The sequence below is a fragment of the Ranitomeya imitator genome, chromosome 2 (assembly GCF_032444005.1).
Source record: "Ranitomeya imitator isolate aRanImi1 chromosome 2, aRanImi1.pri, whole genome shotgun sequence".
Classification (NCBI taxonomy): Eukaryota; Metazoa; Chordata; class Amphibia; order Anura; family Dendrobatidae; genus Ranitomeya; species Ranitomeya imitator.
The window spans coordinates 561,153,062-561,168,909 of record NC_091283.1 but is presented as its reverse complement, the minus strand read 5'-3'; the positions used below and the strand labels follow the sequence as shown (position 1 = coordinate 561,168,909).

At 45.3% G+C, this 15,848-nt stretch overlaps 1 long non-coding RNA gene across 1 annotated transcript in view; it reads left to right on the top strand.

Annotated features, from left to right (window-relative positions):
* LOC138667591 (uncharacterized) overlaps nt 1–15,479 on the top strand; it is a 63,098-nt gene extending 47,619 nt beyond the window's left edge. The window contains exons 2-3 of the long non-coding RNA XR_011318841.1: nt 14,306–14,451; nt 14,529–15,479. This is a non-coding gene — a long non-coding RNA (uncharacterized lncRNA). The remainder of the gene's footprint in view (nt 1–14,305; nt 14,452–14,528) is intronic.
* Nucleotides 15,480–15,848: the final 369 nt, after the last annotated feature.

Genomic DNA, 15,848 nt, shown 5'->3' with positions numbered 1-15,848 from the left:
ATGCTGGACACACTGGGGCAATACTGGAGACCATGGGGCAGAATGCTGGACACACTGGGGCAATACTGGAGACCATGGGGCAGAATGCTGGACACACTGGGGCAGTACAGGAGACTATGGGGCAGATTGCTGGACACTCTGAATACTGGAGACCATGGGGCAGATCTCAGGACACATTGAGGCAATGCTGGAGACCCTGGGGCAGACTTCTGGACATACTGGGGCAATACTGGAGACCATGGGGCAGAATGCTGGACACACTGGGGCAATACAGGAGACCATGGGGCAGATTGCTGGACACACTGGGGCAATACTGGAGACCATGGGGCAGAATGCTGGACACACTGGGGCAATACTGGAGACCATGGGGCAGAATGCTGGACACACTGGGGCAATACTGGAGACCATGGGGCAGAATGCTGGACACACTGGGGCAATACTGGAGACCATGGGGCAGAATGCTGGACACACTGGGGCAATACTGGAGACCATGGGGCAGAATGCTGGACACACTGGGGCAGTACAGGAGACTATGGGGCAGAATGCTGGACACTCTGAATACTGGAGACCATGGGGCAGATCTCAGGACACATTGAGGCAATGCTGGAGACCCTGGGGCAGACTTCTGGACATACTGGGGCAATACTGGAGACCATGGGGCAGATTGCTGGACACACCGGGGCAATACTGGAGACCATGGGGCAGAATGCTGGACACACTGGGGCAGTACAGGAGACTATGGGGCAGAATGCTGGACACACTGGGGCAATACTGGAGACCCTGGGGCAGATTGCTGGACACACTGGGGCAATACTGGAGACCCTGGGGCAGATTTCTGGACACATTGAGGCAATGCTGGAGACCCTGGGGCAGACTTCTGGACACACTGGGGCAATGCTGGACACTGGGGCAGATTGCTGGACACACTGGGGGTAATATACTGGACACACTGGGGCAATGCTGGACACTGGGGGTAATATGCTGGACACACTGGGGCAGACTGCTGGACACACTGGGGCAGACTGCTGGACACACTGGGGAAAGGCTGGACACTGGGGCAGATTGCTGGACACACTGAGGGCAGATTGCTGGACACACTGGGGGTAATATGCTGGACATACTGGGGCAGATTGCTGGACACACTGGGGGTAATATGCTGGACACACTGGGGCAAATTGCTGGACAACATGGGGGTAATATGCTGGACACACTGGGGGTAATATGCTGGACACACTGGGGGCAGGACTTGAGGCATGGGCAGAATGTAGATACGGGGCATGATTGGAGACACGGGGCAGGATTGGATCATGGGGCAGGACGGATACGATGGAGGCTGGTGGGGCAGGATGTGGAGATCATATGGGGTAGAATGGATACTCATGAGGGCAGGATGCGAGAACATATGGCTGGAGCCAGGAATGAGATAAACGGGGCCAGGGTGGGGAATATTATTACCATAGGGGCTAATTAAGGGATATTATTACTGCAGTGATGTATTTATTTTATTTTTTGAGTATACTGTTTTAAATGAGGGGGCGATCCTGTTACTGTGCAGAGTGACACTATATCACCTTTTTTTCTTCATGTGATGTAATGTAGAAGTTGTGAAAAATTAAGTAATGTGTTCTGCAAGCGGAGCTCGAGATAACTGTGTTATTTCCTGCAGAAACGAGTCCTGGCTGGGAGAAATGATGGCGGTCTGTGCTGGCTGAAAGATGAAGGACTTCACCTAGAGACGTCACTGGTGAGTCAGTGTTACCTATACACTGACACTATACACTGTATACTATATAGAGGTCCTGTGTACAATGTCACCAGTGATCTCTGTATTACCTCTACACAGACACTGCATACTAAGTACAGATCTCCTGTGAATACTGGCACTTATGGTGATAGTATTGTGGTTTTTTTTTTTATTACTGATCAGTATTGTAGTATTCAGTCACTATGTGGTGGTAATATGTGGTCTGGAAATGGTGCGGTGGTATTTGTCCCTTGTATGTAGTATTATTCGGTCACTATGTGGCCTGGTCATGGTGTGGTGGTATTAAGTCACAGGTGTGGCATGTGGGGGTGACACCATTAGGCCCAGTTTAAGTTCTGCAAAACAGGAAAACCATTTTTGGTAACCTTTGTGTGTATTGAGCTGGGGGGGGGGGGGGGGGGCGCCAAACTCGGGAACAGCCCCGGGCGGCAAAAGCTCTAGCTACGCCTCTGTTCTGTCCCATCATTCTTTCTCAGACAGTGGAAAGAGGCCGGGAAACAAGCGTTGAACAACTTCAGTATTGTCGATCAAACTCATTTAGCGGCCTGAACTCAGCGCTTGTAAATACTACCGAAATGCTTTTGTGTGATGTGCAATATGTTAGCATTTGGTGCCCCATTTTAAACTTTGCCTAGGGCCCCACTTTGCCTAAAACCGGCCCTGCCTACAAGTGTACAAATATATTATACAGTCACCATGTGACAAGTGGGCCTGTGTAACTTCAAATGCCAGGGCTGAATTTTAGTCCCAGTCCAGCCCTGAGTAACCATGGTAAACAGAAGACAAAGATTTCAAGCACCAGCTCACTTTTAAATGAATTAGTCTACTCTTATAATCCAATCAGCATGACAACATGACATCTGCTGCCTTGTCCTCATTAACACTTTCTCTTGAATTAAGGTATCTTCACACTCAGCGACATTGCAGCGATACCGACAACGATGTCGATCGCTGCAACGTCGCTGTTTGGTCGCTGGAGAGCTGTCACACAGACAGCTCTCCAGCGACCAACGATCCCGAAGTCCCCGGGTAACCAGGGTAAACATCGGGTTACTAAGCGCAGGGCTGCGCTTAGTAACCCGATGTTTACCCTGGTTACCAGCGTAAAAGTAAAAAAAACAAACACTACATACTTACCTACCGCTGTCTGTCCCCGGCGCTGTGCTTCTCTGCACTCCTCCTGCAGCACTGACTGTGAGCACAGCGGCCGGAAAGCAGAGCGGTGACATCACCGCTCTGCTTTCCAGCTGACCGACGCTCACAGCCAGTGCAGGAGTGCAGAGAAGCACAGCGCCGGGGACAGACAGCGGTAGGTAAGTATGTAGTGTTTGTTTTTTTAACTTTTACGCTGGTAACCAGGGTAAACATCGGGTTACTAAGCACAGCCCTGCGCTTAGTAACCCGATGTTTACCCTGGTTACCAGTGAAGACATCGCTGGATCAGTGTCACACACGCCGATCCAGCGATGTCTGCAGGGAGTCCAGCGACGAAATAAAGTTCTGGACTTTCCTCAGCGACCAACGATCTCCCAGCAGGGGCCTGATCGTTGGTCGCTGTCACACATAACGATTTCCTTAACGATATCGTTGCTACGTCACAAAAAGCAACGATATCGTTAACGATATCGTTATGTGTGAAGGTACCTTTACTGAGAAGATCAGTGGAGTGATTGAAGCAGATCATTTGTGTCAGGGCTGAAATCAAGTGGAATTTTTTTTGTGATTAACCCCTTAGTGGCAGAGCCAATTTTGTACTTAATGACGAAGCCAATTTTTACAATTCTGACCACTATTACTTTATGAGGTTGTAGCTCTGCCATGCTTCAAGGGATCCCATTTATTCTGAGAATATTTTGTCATGACATATTGTACTTCCTGTTAGTGGTAACATTTCTTCAATAGAACTTGCATTTATTTATTAAAAAAATGGAAATTTGGCAAAAAGTTTGAAAATTTTGCAATTTTCAAACTTTTAATGTTTGTGTCCTTAAATCAGAGAGTCATATCGCACAAAATAGTTAATAAGTAACATTTCTCACATGTCTACTTTACATCAGCATAATTTTGGAAATATAATTTCTTTTTGTTTGGACGTTATAAAGGTTTAAAGTTGACCGGTGGTTTCTCATTTTTCAAACAAAATTTACTAAATAATTTTTTTAGGGACCACCTCACATTTGAAGTGAGTTTGGGGGGTCAATATAACAGAAAATACCCAAAAGTGACACCATTCTAAAAACTGCACCCATTAAGGTGCTCAAAACCACATTCAAGAAGTTTATTAACCCTTCATGTGCTTCACGAGAACTAAAGCAATGTGGAAGGAAAAAATGAACATTTTACTTTTATCACCAAAAATTTAATTTGGAAGCGAACTTTTCTATTTTCACAAGTGTATCAGGAGAAAATGGACCACAAAATTTGTTGTGCAATTTTTCCTGAGTATGCCGATACCCCGTATGTGGGGGAAAGCCACTGTTTGGGCTCATGACAGGGCTCAGAAGTGAGGGAGCACGTTTGACTTTTTGAAAGCAAAATTGGCTGGAATCAATGGCGAGCGCCATGTCACGTTTGGAAACCCCCTGATGTACCTAAACAGTGAAAAAAAAACAATTCTAACTCCAACCCTAACACTGCCCTAATCCCAACCCTAGCCACAACCCTAACCACAACACCACCCTAACCTCAACACCACAAGCCTAACCCCAACACAACCCTAATCCCAATGCAACCCTAACCCCAACCCTAGCTAAAACCCTAAACCAGGGATTCAAGCTTGAGGAGGCTAATTTGCATATTCCAGGTGCCTTCTGGGAAAAGCGAAGAGTCTCCCTAAGCTAGAAGATCGTTGGGTACAGCCGGGACCAGCTGCTTGGAAAGCATCACCAAACCAGGGATTCAAGCTTGAGGAGGCTAATTTGCATATTCCAGGTGCCTTCTGGGAAAAGCGAAGCGTCTCCCTAAGCTAGAAGATCGTTGGGTACAGCCGGGACCAGCTGCTTGGAAAGCATCACCAAACCAGGGATTCAAGCTTGTGGAGGCTAATTTGCATATTCCAGGTGCCTTCTGGGAAAAGCGAAGAGTCTCCCTAAGCTAGAAGATCGTTGGGTACAGCCGGGACCAGCTGCTTGGAAAGCATCACCAAACCAGGGATTCAAGCTTGTGGAGGCTAATTTGCATATTCCAGGTGCCTTCTGGGAAAAGCGAAGTCTCCCTAAGCTAGAAGATCGTTGGGTACAGCCGGGACCAGCTGCTTGGAAAGCATCACCAAACCAGGGATTCAAGCTTGTGGAGGCTAATTTGCATATTCCAGGTGCCTTCTGGGAAAAGCGAAGCGTCTCCCTAAGCTAGAAGATCGTTGGGTACAGCCGGGACCAGCTGCTTGGAAAGCATCACCAAACCAGGGATTCAAGCTTGTGGAGGCTAATTTGCATATTCCAGGTGCCTTCTGGGAAAAGCGAAGAGTCTCCCTAAGCTAGAAGATCGTTGGGTACAGCCGGGACCAGCTGCTTGGAAAGCATCACCAAACCAGGGATTCAAGCTTGTGGAGGCTCATTTGCATATTCCAGGTGCCTTCTGGGAAAAGCGAAGAGTCTCCCTAAGCTAGAAGATCGTTGGGTACAGCCGGGACCAGCTGCTTGGAAAGCATCACCAAACCAGGGATTCAAGCTTGTGGAGGCTCATTTGCATATTCCAGGTGCCTTCTGGGAAAAGCGAAGAGTCTCCCTAAGCTAGAAGATCGTTGGGTACAGCCGGGACCAGCTGCTTGGAAAGCATCACCAAACCAGGGATTCAAGCTTGTGGAGGCTCATTTGCATATTCCAGTTGCCTTCTGGGAAAAGCGAAGAGTCTCCCTAAGCTAGAAGATCGTTGGGTACAGCCGGGACCAGCTGCTTGGAAAGCATCACCAAACCAGGGATTCAAGCTCGTGGAGGCTCATTTGCATATTCCAGGTGCCTTCTGGGAAAAGCGAAGCGTCTCCCTAAGCTAGAAGATCGTTGGGTACAGCCGGGACCAGCTGCTTGGAAAGCATCACCAAACCAGGGATTCAAGCTTGTGGAGGCTCATTTGCATATTCCAGGTGCCTTCTGGGAAAAGCGAAGAGTCTCACTAAGCTAGAAGATCGTTGGGTACAGCCGGGACCAGCTGCTTGGAAAGCATCACCAAACCAGGGATTCAAGCTTGTGGAGGCTAATTTGCATATTCCAGGTGCCTTCTGGGAAAAGCGAAGAGTCTCCCTAAGCTAGAAGATCGTTGGGTACAGCCGGGACCAGCTGCTTGGAAAGCATCACCAAACCAGGGATTCAAGCTTGTGGAGGCTAATTTGCATATTCCAGGTGCCTTCTGGGAAAAGCGAAGAGTCTCCCTAAGCTAGAAGATCGTTGGGTACAGCCGGGACCAGCTGCTTGGAAAGCATCACCAAACCAGGGATTCAAGCTTGTGGAGGCTAATTTGCATATTCCAGGTGCCTTCTGGGAAAAGCGAAGAGTCTCACTAAGCTAGAAGATCGTTGGGTACAGCCGGGACCAGCTGCTTGGAAAGCATCACCAAACCAGGGATTCAAGCTTGTGGAGGCTAATTTGCATATTCCAGGTGCCTTCTGGGAAAAGCGAAGAGTCTCCCTAAGCTAGAAGATCGTTGGGTACAGCCGGGACCAGCTGCGTGGAAAGCATCACCAAACGAATTTTTGCCTGTAGGACATTATTGCAAGAGAGCTTGGCTGAGTAGATTACACAAGAAGGAAAACACACAGCAAGTCAGCAGGATCTAGGAGCAACATGGCAGATGTGACAACCTACATGGTGAGCTGCAGCATGTGCTACATGTTCACAGATCGACCAGAAGAAGAATCAAATTTCACCTGTCAGAAGTCTAGACTAGTGGCCCTTTTAGAAGAAAAGGTGCGGGGTCTGGAAGAAAGAATAGCAACTTTGAAACTCATCAGAGAATGAAGACTTTCTAGACAGAACAGAAGCATCTCTACTGGTCACAGAAGGTGAAAAAAGTGTCAGAGAACCTCCAAAAGCAAATGAGTGGAAGCATGTGACCAAAAGAAGCAAGAAGACCATGGAGAAATCACCAACCACACAACTGAAGAACCGATATCAAATCTTTGTAGAGGATGAAGATGGCACACCTAAGGATGAAGCAATACCAGCAAGCAAAAAAGAAACGGGCACACAGCAACAAGTGACAGCAAAAAGTACAGCCAAGAAGCAACGAAGAGTGGTGGTGGTGGTGGGAGACTCACTACTGAGAGGCACAGAAGCAGCCATCTGCAGACCGGACATACAGTGGGGCAAAAAAGTATTTAGTCAGTCAGCAATAGTGCAAGTTCCACCACTTAAAAAGATGAGAGGCGTCTGTAATTTACATCATAGGTAGACCTCAACTATGGGAGACAAACTGAGAAAAAAAAATCCAGAAAATCACATTGTCTGTTTTTTTTAACATTTTATTTGCATATTATGGTGGAAAATAAGTATTTGGTCAGAAACAAAATTTAATCTCAATACTTTGTAATATATCCTTTGTTGGCAATGACAGAGGTCAAACGTTTTCTGTAAGTCTTCACAAGGTTGTTGGTATGTTGGCCCATTCCTCCATGCAGATCTCCTCTAGAGCAGTGATGTTTTTGGGTTTTTGCTTGGCAACACGGACTTTCAACTCCCTCCAAAGGTTTTCTATAGGGTTGAGATCTGGAGACTGGCTAGGCCACTCCAGGACCTTGAAATGCTTCTTATGAAGCCACTCCTTCGTTGCCCTGGCGGTGTGCTTTGGATCCTTGTCATGTTGAAAGACCCAGCCACGTTTCATCTTCAATGCCCTTGCTGATGGAAGGAGGTTTGCACTCAAAATCTCACGATACATGGCCCCATTCATTCTTTCATGTACCCGGATCAGTCGTCTTGGCCCCTTTGCAGAGAAACAGCCCCAAAGCATGATGTTTCCACCACCATGCTTTACAGTAGGTATGGTGTTTGATGGATGCAACTCAGTATTCTTTTTCCTCCAAACACGACAAGTTGTGTTTCTACCAAACAGTTCCAGTTTGGTTTCATCAGACCATAGGACATTCTCCCAAAACTCCTTTGGATCATCCAAATGCTCTCTAGCAAACTTCAGACGGGCCCGGACATGTACTGGCTTAAGCAGTGGGACACGTCTGGCACTGCAGGATCTGAGTCCATGGTGGCGTAGTGTGTTACTTATGGTAGGCCTTGTTACATTGGTCCCAGCTCTCTGCAGTTCATTCACTAGGTCCCCCCGCGTGGTTCTGGGATTTTTGCTCACCGTTCTTGTGATCATTCTGACCCCACGGGGTGGGATTTTGCGTGGAGCCCCAGATCGAGGGAGATTATCAGTGGTCTTGTATGTCTTCCATTTTCTAATTATTGCTCCCACTGTTGATTTCTTCACTCCAAGCTGGTTGGCTATTGCAGATTCAGTCTTCCCAGCCTGGTGCAGGGCTACAATTTTGTTTCTGGTGTCCTTTGACAGCTCTTTGGTCTTCACCATAGTGGAGTTTGGAGTCAGACTGTTTGAGGGTGTGCACAGGTGTCTTTTTATACTGATAACAAGTTTAAACAGGTGCCATTACTACAGGTAATGAGTGGAGGAAAGAGGAGACTCTTAAAGAAGAAGTTACAGGTCTGTGAGAGCCAGAAATCTTGATTGTTTGTTTCTGACCAAATACTTATTTTCCACCATAATATGCAAATAAAATGTTAAAAAAACAGACAATGTGATTTTCTGGATTTTTTTTTCTCAGTTTGTCTCCCATAGTTGAGGTCTACCTATGATGTAAATTACAGACGCCTCTCATCTTTTTAAGTGGTGGAACTTGCACTATTGCTGACTGACTAAATACTTTTTTGCCCCACTGTAACTGCAAGAGAAGTATGCTGCCTTCCAGGTGCGATGATCAAGGATGTGACCGATAGGATACCAAAGCTCTTCAGCTCCAAGGACGTCCACCCATTTCTTCTGATTCATGTTGGCACCAATGACACGGCAAGGAAGGACCTACCGACAATCTGCAAGGACTTTGAAGAGTTGGGGAAGAAAGTAAAGGAACTGGATGCACAGGTAGTTTTTTCTTCTATCCTTCCAGTAGACGGGCATGGCACCAGGAGATGGAACAGGATCCTTGATGCAAACAACTGGCTAAGACGATGGTGCAGACAACAAGGATTCGGATTCCTGGACCACGGTGTGAATTACTTGTACGATGGACTCCTCGCCAGAGACGGACTACACCTCAACAAACCTGGGAAACACACATTCGCCAGAAGACTCGCTACACTCATCAGGAGGGCGTTAAACTAGAAGAAGAGGGGACGGGAAGAAAAACATTAGACTTGAACAAAGAAGATCCAGGAAAACATACTCAGGAGATTGGAACAAAACAAAATCCTCTAAACTGCATGCTCGCAAACGCCAGAAGCCTGACAAACAAGATGGAAGAACTAGAAGCAGAAATATCTACAGGTAACTTTGACATAGTGGGAATAACTGAGACATGGTTAGATGAAAGCTATGACTGGGCAGTTAACTTACAGGGTTACAGTCTGTTTAGAAAGGATCGTAAAAATCGGAGAGGAGGAGGGGTTTGTCTCTATGTAAAGTCTTGTCTAAAGTCCACTTTAAGGGAGGATATTAGCGAAGGGAATGAGGATGTTGAGTCCATATGGGTCGAAATTCATGGAGGGAAAAATGGTAACAAAATTCTCATTGGGGTCTGTTACAAACCCCCGAATATAACAGAAACCATGGAAAGTCTATTTCTAAAGCAGATAGATGAAGCTGCAACCCATAATGAGGTCCTGGTTATGGGGGACTTTAACTACCCGGATATTAACTGGGAAACAGAAACCTGTGAAACCCATAAAGGCAACAGGTTTCTGCTAATAACCAAGAAAAATTATCTTTCACAATTGGTGCAGAATCCAACCAGAGGAGCAGCACTTTTAGACCTAATACTATCTAATAGACCTGACAGAATAACAAATCTGCAGGTGGTCGGGCATCTAGGAAATAGCGACCACAATATTGTACAGTTTCACCTGTCTTTCACTAGGGGGACTTGTCAGGGAGTCACAAAAACACTGAACTTTAGGAAGGCAAAGTTTGACCAGCTTAGAGATGCCCTTAATCTGGTAGACTGGGACAATATCCTCAGAAATAAGAATACAGATAATAAATGGGAAATGTTTAAGAACATCCTAAATAGGCACTGTAAGCGGTTTATACCTTGTGGGAATAAAAGGACTAGAAATAGGAAAAACCCAATGTGGCTAAACAAAGAAGTAAGACAGGCAATTAACAGTAAAAAGAAAGCATTTGCACTACTAAAGCAGGATGGCACCATTGAAGCTCTAAAAAACTATAGGGAGAAAAATACTTTATCTAAAAAACTAATTAAAGCTGCCAAAAAGGAAACAGAGAAGCACATTGCTAAGGAGAGTAAAACTAATCCCAAACTGTTCTTCAACTATATCAATAGTAAAAGAATAAAAACTGAAAATGTAGGCCCCTTAAAAAATAGTGAGGAAAGAATGGTTGTAGATGACGAGGAAAAAGCTAACATATTAAACACCTTCTTCTCCACGGTATTCACGGTGGAAAATGAAATGCTAGATGAAATCCCAAGAAACAATGAAAACCCTATATTAAGGGTCACCAATCTAACCCAAGAAGAGGTGCGAAACCGGCTAAATAAGATCAAAATAGATAAATCTCCGGGTCCGGATGGCATACACCCACGAGTACTAAGAGAACTAAGTAATGTAATAGATAAACCATTATTTCTTATTTTTAGGGACTCTATAGCGACAGGGTCTGTTCCGCAGGATTGGCGCATAGCAAATGTGGTGCCAATATTCAAAAAGGGCTCTAAAAGTGAACCTGGAAATTATAGGCCAGTAAGTCTAACCTCTATTGTTGGTAAAATATTGGAAGGGTTTCTGAGGGATGTTATTCTGGATTATCTCAATGAGAATAACTGTTTAACTCCATATCAGCATGGGTTTATGAGAAATCGCTCCTGTCAAACAAATCTAATCAGTTTTTATGAAGAGGTAAGCTATAGGCTGGACCACGGTGAGTCATTGGACGTGGTATATCTCGATTTTTCCAAAGCGTTTGATACCGTGCCGCACAAGAGGTTGGTACACAAAATGAGAATGCTTGGTCTGGGGGAAAATGTGTGTAAATGGGTTAGTAACTGGCTTAGTGATAGAAAGCAGAGGGTGGTTATAAATGGTATAGTCTCTAACTGGGTCGCTGTGACCAGTGGGGTACCGCAGGGGTCAGTATTGGGACCTGTTCTCTTCAACATATTCATTAATGATCTGGTAGAAGGTTTACACAGTAAAATATCGATATTTGCAGATGATACAAAACTATGTAAAGCAGTTAATACAAGAGAAGATAGTATTCTGCTACAGATGGATCTGGATAAGTTGGAAACTTGGGCTGAAAGGTGGCAGATGAGGTTTAACAATGATAAATGTAAGGTTATACACATGGGAAGAAGGAATCAATATCACCATTACACACTGAATGGGAAACCACTGGGTAAATCTGACAGGGAGAAGGACTTGGGGATCCTAGTTAATGATAAACTTACCTGGAGCAGCCAGTGCCAGGCAGCAGCTGCCAAGGCAAACAGGATCATGGGGTGCATTAAAAGAGGTCTGGATACACATGATGAGAGCATTATACTGCCTCTGTACAAATCCCTAGTTAGACCGCACATGGAGTACTGTGTCCAGTTTTGGGCACCGGTGCTCAGGAAGGATATAATGGAACTAGAGAGAGTACAAAGGAGGGCAACAAAATTAATAAAGGGGATGGGAGAACTACAATACCCAGATAGATTAGCGAAATTAGGATTATTTAGTCTAGAAAAAAGACGACTGAGGGGCAATCTAATAACCATGTATAAGTATATAAGGGGACAATACAAATATCTCGCTGAGGATCTGTTTATACCAAGGAAGGTGACGGGCACAAGGGGGCATTCTTTGCGTCTGGAGGAGAGAAGGTTTTTCCACCAACATAGAAGAGGATTCTTTACTGTTAGGGCAGTGAGAATCTGGAATTGCTTGCCTGAGGAGGTGGTGATGGCGAACTCAGTCGAGGGGTTCAAGAGAGGCCTGGATGTCTTCCTGGAGCAGAACAATATTGTATCATACAATTATTAGGTTCTGTAGAAGGACGTAGATCTGGGGATTTATTATGATGGAATATAGGCTGAACTGGGTGGACAAATGTCTTTTTTCGGCCTTACTAACTATGTTACTATGTTACTATGTTACTATGTTACTATGTTACTAACCCTAGCCCTAAACCTAACCCTAGCCCAACCCTAAGCCTAGCTCTAACACTAGCCCCAACCCTAACCCTAGCTCTAACCACAACTCTAACCCTAGCCCCCACCCCAACCCTAGCTCTAACACTAGCCCTAACTCTAGCTCTAACCACAACTCTAACCCTAGCCCCAACCCCAACCCTAGCTCTAACACTAGCCCCAACCCTAACCCTAGCTCTAACCACAACTCTAACCCTAGCCCCAACCCCAACCCTAGCTCTAACACTAGCCCCAACCCTAACACTAGCCCAACCCTAACCCTATCTCTAACCCTAACTCTAACCCCAGCCCCAACCGTAACCATAGCCCCAATCTAACCATATCCCAACCCTAACTCTAGCTATAACTCCCACCCTAACCCTAGCCCCAACCATAACCTTAGCTCTTACCTCCAATACTAACCCTGATGGAAAAATGGAAATAAATAAAAAAAATATTTTATTATTTTTACCTAAGGGGGGCTTGATTTACTATTTTTTTTTATTTTCATCACGGTGATAGCGTCTATCACAGTGATCAAAATGAATAAGAATAATCTCCTATTGTTGCCGGGTGCCGGACAGCAGATCTCGGCGGGCGCACTGCGCATGCACTCACCATTATCTTTCTGGAAGAAGATGGCGAGGGCTGGGGAACAGGACCGGCAGATAGTGGAAGTAACCGGGGGCTGGGGGGACCCAATTTCTGTCTCCTCTGATGTGTTACATCATGTCAGAGGAGAGAGAAATAAATGGGAAATCAGACTTTTTTTTGCGGTCACCGTTATGCCGTGAATAACGGCGCTTGCAACACTGGGGACAGTAAAAACCAACCCGAATCATGTTCTCCGGGGTCTCAGTTACCCCAGTAGCTGAGAACCCGGAGATTTTGCGACACTGCGGGGTGCTATACCCTTATTTCTCCGCACCGTTAAAAAGCGACGCTGAGGAATAAGTACCCGTAACTGCCGCCGTTAAAAGGCGTATCAGCGGTCATTAAGGGGTTAAATTAATTTTCATGCCAAGGGATGACTTTGCAATTGTTTGCAGTTCATCTTTAAAACAATCTGGAGTTTATGCAAACTGCCACTATTAAAACTGAAGCAGCAAACTTTGTGAAAAACAAAACTTGTGGCAGTCTAAAAACATGCAGGATAGAAAGAAAATAACAATGCCAGATTTTGCATAGTTAAACATAGAGAACTAGAGAAGATTTAGGCCGGGGTCACACTAGCGTGTTTTACGGACGTATGAGAGGTGCAGAAAATACGGATTGCATACGGTACAATGATTCTCTATGGCCCAGCTCCTATCTGGCGTATTTTACGCATCCATATTTTACTGTCTTGTACGGCCGTAGAAAATCGCAGCATGCTGCGTTTGTCAGCGTATTGCGCAAAAAAAGATCACCAATGAAAGTCTATGGATGCGTGAAAATAACGACTTGCACACGGAACAGCAGTGTGACTTGCGCAAAATACGGCAGGTGACAGGAAATGTGCCAAGCCCTCAATTAGGAAGCTCAGACATGCTAATTAGCTGAAAAAGCCAGACAGAGATCCTGGAAGTCTGCCGCACGCCTCCACAGAGTCCCAAGCCGCATGGCATCCATTATTAATGTGGATATGCTCCTCATCCTGGTCCAAGAAAGGCCTGAAATATGGGACCAGCAGGATCCTAACTAGTCAGACAGGGCTAGGAAAGAGGCAGCTTGGAGGGCCATCTTTGGGATCCTATTCCCAGATTTTGAACAACGAACACGTGCGGTGCAGACACAACTTTGTAAGTACACTCATGTTTAGACATTAATTAACATAGAAAAATCCTTTACCTACATGATTTCATGAAGATTATTTTTTGGGTTAGTCTGGTATTTTTTGGTTTTGCATTTTATGAAAAAAAACATGATGGTGAACATGAGAAAGGGGTTACGTACAGAGATAGAGATGTTGCTTACGGTAATATTTTTTGTAACGCCAGACTGGTACAGAGGGGAGTGGACCCTGTCCTCGTGGGGTTACATTTTATTGTGTATCCTTTTTTTTTTTTTTTAATCCATTTTAGATTTACTAACTTCATTTAAAAAGCCATTTTATTATCCACGTTAAAATATGATCAATCAATGACAACTTTTGTAAGCAATGTGCACAGTGACCTTATAGAATATTTGATTCTATGTCATTGCAGTGGAAGATGTTATGAGACGATGGCGCAGCATCAGGGACCAGGATCGAAGAGAAAGGCAGCAGTGGGTCAGCAGCTCCAAGCAAAAAAAGAAAATACATATACTATGATCGTCTCTCCTTTTTGGATCCCAGTATGGATCTAAGACCGTAAGTAAAAACCTCACAACACAATACACATATGATAGCAATTGTCTAAACTCTTAATTATGGGTATTCATTTTCAGAATTATATAATAGAACACAGTCCAACCTCACTGAGAGGGAGACCGGGTCAGACTCTGAGGTTGTCATTGATCCGGTTGGTGTAGAAGAAGAGGTGGCAGGCCTATCTTTGGCCTCTTCTAGGTCCATCCTTCCTGGACCATATCCTTCAGCATCCCAAGATCCAGCAACAACTGGCCAAGATGCAGCACCACCACCCACAGCAGCACCAGATCCTGTAAGCCAGGAAGATCATGGACACAGCAGCAGCCCTACGGTCTCACTGGTGTCCTCCTCACAGCCTGCTGGGGCATCACGCAGAAGCCGCAGGAGAGAGCTGCAAGAGAGTAAGAGGAATGTGGACACTGGGGTCCTTAATTATTTGGCCAGGGCAGCCCAGGATGATGGTGAGGAGGCCTTTGCTCGCAGCCTGGCCCGGTACCTCCGTCCCCTTCCCCGTGAGGTGAGGCTACGTGTGAGAGGGTGTATTCAAATCCTGATTGATTTATGCACCTTCCCAAATGACTCCTATGAGGTGTTTGAATTTATTGAGACAAGGCAGCTGTCACCACATAACCTCATGCGCCTTCCACGAACTCAACAGGTACATGGTCAACCAGGATTTGAAGCACCTCCTCCACGTGTGCCTACACCTCAACCCCTTCCCACCAAAAACCCACCAAGGCCAGCACCGTACCATATGCCTTCCTACCACCAACCTTCCCAATATGGCCACTTGTCCAGACCCAGTGCTGGAGGCTGGTCCCAACCTAGGTTTGAATGACCTGGCCATATTGGGGGAGGGGATGAGACACAGCCCTATTTTCAGCATCATGAGGCACATACTCAATACCCATATGGCCAGTCCGAGCAAGGCCACTATTTTGAGCAGCCCCACACATCAGCCACACAGGGCGAAGGACAATTGGCCCAACAAAGGCCACCTGACCAAGACACCCAGCTGCCGCCTTCACCTCCACCAACTTATAGAAATCCGTAATGGTTTGTTTGTTTTTACAAAATTTGCATGGTTTTAACAAAAATCTTGTTCTTGTGCTATGTTTGCACATGTTTGGTTAATAGTTATTTAAAAAAAAATTATGCCAAGTTTCATTGGCCAAAAAAGACATATGAAACAAATAAATACGTTTTTTTGTCAAAAATAAATGGTTTTGCTATAAGTAAAAATTATATTACAAAGCCAAATTTTTTTGGTTTGGACAATCATTATTACATCAGACTCAATTACTATGTTCCTAAACATCAGAAAATGTAAAAAAACAAAACAAAACACACTGTTACATTTGTATTGAAAATTTAACATTACGAAACATATACATCAA